This window comes from Rhinatrema bivittatum, chromosome 2 (assembly GCF_901001135.1).
Source record: "Rhinatrema bivittatum chromosome 2, aRhiBiv1.1, whole genome shotgun sequence".
NCBI classification, from domain to species: Eukaryota; Metazoa; Chordata; class Amphibia; order Gymnophiona; family Rhinatrematidae; genus Rhinatrema; species Rhinatrema bivittatum.
The window spans coordinates 5,868,767-5,874,912 of NC_042616.1; positions in this window are offsets into that span (position 1 = coordinate 5,868,767).

Here is a 6,146-nt window from a genome sequence, read left to right on the forward strand (position 1 = left end):
AAGTAAGCCTCGGGCCCGGCGTGGACTTAGCCCCCGGGAAAGGGAGCGGCTGAGAGGCAGCAGGTGCAGAACCGAGCACGGCAGTGAAGGTAATTCCCTCTCTCCCCGCAGCCGGAGACCGCCCGGCAGAGGACCGGGAAGCACCGAGACAAGGTGAGGTAGAAAGCTTTCTCTAAGTCTCCGGTCTCCGAGGCTCGGACAGCTGCACAGATCGTCCCTCCGGCGTCTGTACATTCGGGTTGAGCAGCCCCGTCCGGGCTAGACCCCGATCCGGCAAGAGAGTCCTCCCACGTGGCGACCCCCTGGGGGAGCTGCCATCTTATCGCGTGGTTGCTGGCGCCTTCCCCCCGGTCGCCGCATCGTCCTCACAACCGAGCCTTGCGCACGCATCTACGCCATGCGCAAAGTGGCGTGCGCATCGGGGCCAGGCGCACAACTAGACCCATGTGCATCTTCCGTGCCTACACGCACAACATAGGTGCACCCGGAACGCATAACCAGGCCTCCCGACACGCGCACCTGTACAGGATATACGCGCAAATCATGGCACCGCTGTCCAAGACAGCTAAAGGTCCAGTCCTCTGCCCGGCTTGCCACCTGAGAGTGGCGCAGCCCGAGGTGACCTCCGCCTTGTGCCTGCTATGCAAAGAAGCTCGGGGGGAGCTGAGACAAGGTCCCCCTCGGCCTGTAGAGGACTCCAGATCCACCAGCGAGACTACCACGGACCTCTCTATTCCCGACTCGGCCCCTCCACAGTGGGGGCCCTTGGGGAGTGCCATCGGACCCAATGCGGTCCCAGTTAACTTCACCTGGGCGGGATTCTTCGCTGAACTGCAATCCTACATCCACGCACAGACAGGGCCACCAGCGGCACGCCCAGAACCTCCCAGGCCCCTCCCAGCCTCCACCAGATGAGCCTCCCCTGGACAAATACCTCCTCTTAGGGGACACAGATGATTTGGAGGAGGAATCAGAACCCCTGGAAGAGGGGGGGAACTCCCTCCAGGAATGGAACCGTATCGCACCATGATGCGCTTCTTCCCAAAAGACAAATTATCAGATCTCATAGTCACGAGTCTGAAGGCATTGGCCATCCCGGACACAGGCAACACAGCAGAGTCCAAGGCGAGCCCCTTCCTGGCCGGGCTCCGCCAGACATCACGCCATTTCCCTACACTACAGGCCGTACAACAACTCATCGACCTGGAATGGGATGCTCCAGGGGCCGCCTTTAAGGGAGGTCGAGCCCTAGAAGCTCTCTACCCCTTGGACCCCGCGACGAAGGAACTCCTGAGGTTTCCCAAGGTCGACACCCTGGTCTGTGCCACCACAAAGCGCACTACCATACCAGTCGAGGGAGGAGCTTCACTCAAGGATGCCAATGACAGACGGCAGGAATCCATCTTTAAGCAGTCTTATGATGTATCAGCTATGACCTAACAGATCGCTGCCTGCTGCGCCGTGGTATCACTTGCCTGCCTGGCTATGGCCAGGGACGCAACTATGCCAATCGAGGCATTAGACCCAGCAATATCATTCCTCACGGATGCGACCTCAGACCTGGTACGCACCTTAGCCAGGAGCCTCTCGTCCATAGTGGCAGCCAGAAGACAGCTCTGGCTCCGCAGCTGGTCAGCCGAAGTGACCTCTAAGACGAGGCTCACGAGAATGCCCTTTAGAGGAACACTGCTATTCGGAAGCGACCTGGACAAATTAGCTGACAAATGGGGCAAGTCCTCAGAACCCCGTCTACCGGAGGACAGGAACAAGAGGAACCAATGCCCCTCTCCCCAGGCACCCAAGGACAGAGGATCCCAGCATTATAGACCATACAAAAAAACTTACCAAGCCCCCCCGCCCCGCAGGCAAGGGGCAGTCCTTTTGGAACAGACACAACAAAAGAGGAGCCGGCTCGGGACCAGGCCCCAGCTGCAACACGCAATGATAATCAGTAGACCCATCTACAGGAAGAGATCATAGGGGGCAGGCTTGCCCTATTCTACCAAAGATGGGTCAAAATAAAGTTGGACAATTGGGTCCTATCCATCATCTGAGAGGGATACTACCTGGACTTCCACAGCATCCCCCCGGACAAGTTTGTGATTTCTCCGTGCCAAACCCCTCCAAGAGGGAAGGCAGTGGAAACCACACTATCAAAACTACTCACGCTAAAGGCAATAACACCGGTGCTCACGCACCAACAAAATTCTGGACACTATTCCATCTATTTCATCGTGCCCAAGAAAGCGGGAACAATCCGACCCATACTGGACCTCAAGACCGTCAATCACTACCTGAAGGTACCCCGCTTCCGCGTGGAAACCCTGCGTTCGGTCATAAAGACGGTACAACTGGGAGAATTCCTGACCTCCCTGGATCTGTCAGAAGCCTATCTCCACATACCGATCCATCACCTCCATCAGCGTTTCCTACGCTTCGTGAAATTGGGCCATCACTACCAGTTCCGGGCCCTACCGTTCGGGCTAGCTACGGCTCCCCGAACGTTCACCAAGATCATGGTGGTAGTAGCGGCGACACTGAGGAAAGAAGGGATCCTCATGCACACATACCTGGACGATTGGCTGATCAGAGCGAAATCGCCAGAGGAAAGCCATCAAGCAACCACCAGAGTCATGGAACTACTGCAGAACCTCGGGTGGGTCATCAACACACCCAAGAACCACCTGCAGTTCTCCCAATCCCTATAGTACCTGGGAGTCCGGTTCGACACCAAATGGAACAAAGTCACCCTTCCCCCTATAAGGAGAAGGAGATTGATGGAAAAACTACAGCATTGTTGAACTCCATTCTCCCCACGGCATGGGTCTATTTCCAAGTCCTCGGACTCATGGCATCAACCATAGAAGTCGTCCCATGGGCAAGGGCCCACATGCGGCCCCTACAACATTCCCTACTGTCATGGTGGAACCTGATGTCTCAGAACTACTCCGTCCCCCTCTGGCTACCGGTGAAGGTTCGGAACCTACTACAGTGGTAGCTACAAGAAGACCATCTGAGCGAGGGAACAAGCCTATCCCCACCGGAATGGACGTTGCTCACCACGGATGCGAGCCTGCGGGGATGGGGAGCCCACTGCCAGGAGCTAACGGTTCAAGGACAATGGGACAAAGAAGAGTCGGCATGGAGCTTAAACCGACTGGAAGCCCGAGCAGTCAGACTAGCCTGCCTACGGTTCAGCCACAGACTCCGGGGCAAATCAGTCAGAGTCATGTCGGACAATGCCACAACAGTGGCCTACATCAACCGCCAGGGGGGAACCAGAAGCCAGCAGGTGTATCTGGAAATAGAGCCCCTAATGACATGGGCAGAATCAAACCTACAGGGGATATCAGCCGCCCACATCACGGGAAAAGACAAAGTCACTGCAGACTACCTCAGCAGAGAGAGTCTGGATCCAGGGGAATGGACACTGTCTACAGCAGCCTTCCAGCGGATAGTAAACCACTGGGGAACACCAGCCATGGATCTTCTGGCAACCAGGGCCAACACCCAGGTTCCAAAGTTCTTCAGCCGAAGACGGGAACAGCTGTCCCAGGGAATCGACGCCCTTGTCCAGACCTGGCCACAGGACGACCTACTGCACACCTTCCCTCCATGGCCACTACTGGGTGGAATCATTTGCAAGACAGAACACCACAGAGGGCTGGTACTTCTAGTGGCCCCGGAGTGGCCAAGAAGATCGTGGTACGTGGACATGGAAGACTTCTGGCGGGAAACCCTCTACGCCTACCTCCACACAGGGATCTACTCCAGCAAGGACCGATCCTCCACGAAGACCCGAGATTCTCGCTTATGGTCTGGCCATTGAGAGGTCTTGCCTGAAAAAGAGTGGATACTTAGGACCAGTGATTGACACACTGCTCCGAGCGCACAAGTTCTCCACCTCCTTAACACATATACGAGTATGGAGAATATTCGAAGCCTGGTGTGAGGACCGCGACATCCTTACATGAACAGTCAAAATCCCTATGATCCTGGAATTTCTGCAGGACGGCGTGAACAAAGGGCTGTCCCTCAACTCCATCAAGCTCTGGCCAGCTTCAGATCCAGGGTGGACGGCATCAGCCTAGTGGCCCACCCAGATGTCTCCCGCTTCTTAAAAGGGATCAAGCACATTTGCCCACCCCTAAAGTGGCCGATACTCCTATGGAATCTCAATCTAGTGTTAGACTTCCTAGCGGGAGCTTCGTTCAGACCAACTCGTGGTCTGTCCCTACGGCTCCTGACCTTGAAGACTGTGTTCCTCGTGGCAATCTGCTCAGCCCATCGCATCTCCGAGCTTCAAACGCTATCAGGCTGGGTGCCCTCCTTCCTGCCAAAGGTGGTTTCTCACTTCCATCTAAACCAAATCATCTCGCTGCCATCTCCAGACGAACATAAGGACTCGGAAGACTCACGCCTTCTTCGCCACCTGAATGTCGGCAGACTCCTAGTCCGATACCTGGAAAGATCAGAACCTGTATGAAAGACAGACCATCTGTTCATTCTTCACAGCGGGGAGAAGCGGCCTCGCAGGCAACCATAGCCTGCTGGATCAAAGAAGTAATCAAGGCAGCCTACGTGGAGGCAGGCAAGCCTCCCCCCCCCCCCCCCCCCCTACAAGTCAAGGCCCATTCCACAAGGGCCCAGGCAGTGTCCTGGGCAGAAACCAAGATATCACCCGCCAAGATCTGTCGGGTGGTGACATGGTCCTTCATCTACACCTTCTCGAGATTCTATCGCCTGGATGTTCAGGCCAAGGGGAGGACTCGGCATTCACTCCAAGGGCAGTACTAAATGGGCCATGGGCAGCCTCCCACCCGGTTCGGGAGTAGCTTTTATACATCCCATTGGTCCTGAGTCCATCTGCTACACGCTAGGAAATGGAGAAATTACTTACCTGATAATTTCGTTTTCCTTAGTGTAGACAGATGGACTCAGCATCCCACCCATGGCGGCCTCGTAATCAACAAGCCTGGGGGGGGTAAGCCAACCCTTATCTCTAGTGTAGACACCCATATTACCAGGTGTCGGCGCTTCTCGGTTGAGTGTCCTGGTGGTCTCCAGCTAGAAACCACGTCAACCAATTCAAGTTACTCAAGTTATCCAAGTTAATAAAACAAAAAGAAAGTATCCAAACACATATATCCATAATTGCTTTTCGAGGAGAAAACTGGAGAGCAAAACCTTGTGCACGGATATATGTAGGGTTAACGTCAGATTGAAATCTGACTCCATCTCCAGCTGCTATCAGGAGTACACTATACCCATTGGTCCTGTCTACACTAAGGAAAACGAAATTATCAGGTAAGAAATTTCTATAACATCGCTGGGTGTGAGGTGCTGACGTCAGAAGCCCTGTATACAGAGAGGCAGGGCTCTTCCACTGGAGACTGTGTAACACTATAACATCGCTGGGTGTGAGGGGCTGATGCATGAAGCCCTGCATACAGAGAGGCAGGGCTCATCCACTGGAGACTGTGTAACACTATAACATCGCTGGGTGTGAGGGGCTGATGCATGAAGCCCTGTATACAGAGAGGCAGGGCTCATCCACTGGAGACTGTGTAACACTATAACATAACTGGGCCACAAAAGCCCTGAGATTACTGAAGAGAATGAAGAAATTGTGAGCACCTGGGACATCCCCATTCCAATCGATAAGAAGATCAATGACAGGAAAGCAGACACTGTTGTAAAGGAGAGAAGCACAAGAATTGCATTGCTGATGTAGTGTTAGCAAGCAGTGACTGTTCAGTGTATCCTATGGAGAAAGTGAAGGCCTGCATTCAGAGACGGGGGAAATGTGATAGAAAGATCCAGAAATAGTCCCACTTGTGTTGTGCACCCCTCACCTCATTAAAAAGAACTTCTAGACTCCCCTTCATAAGTTGCCTGTATTTATTATACCCTCTGAACTCCAGACGGAGGCTGTCTTAGGCTCAATGAAAGTATTAAGAACAGCAGCAGTAAATCTGAGAGATGGAGAATGAGCCAGTGAGGTCATTCTTACCACGGCCGGCGCCATCTTGTGCTCCTACCATGTGATGGGGCCGACCAATGGCAGCGGTAGCCTCTGTGACATAGGACAAAAGCATTGGGGACTCCCTGATAATTTAGGAGTAAGGATCCCCCGTCTCACATGC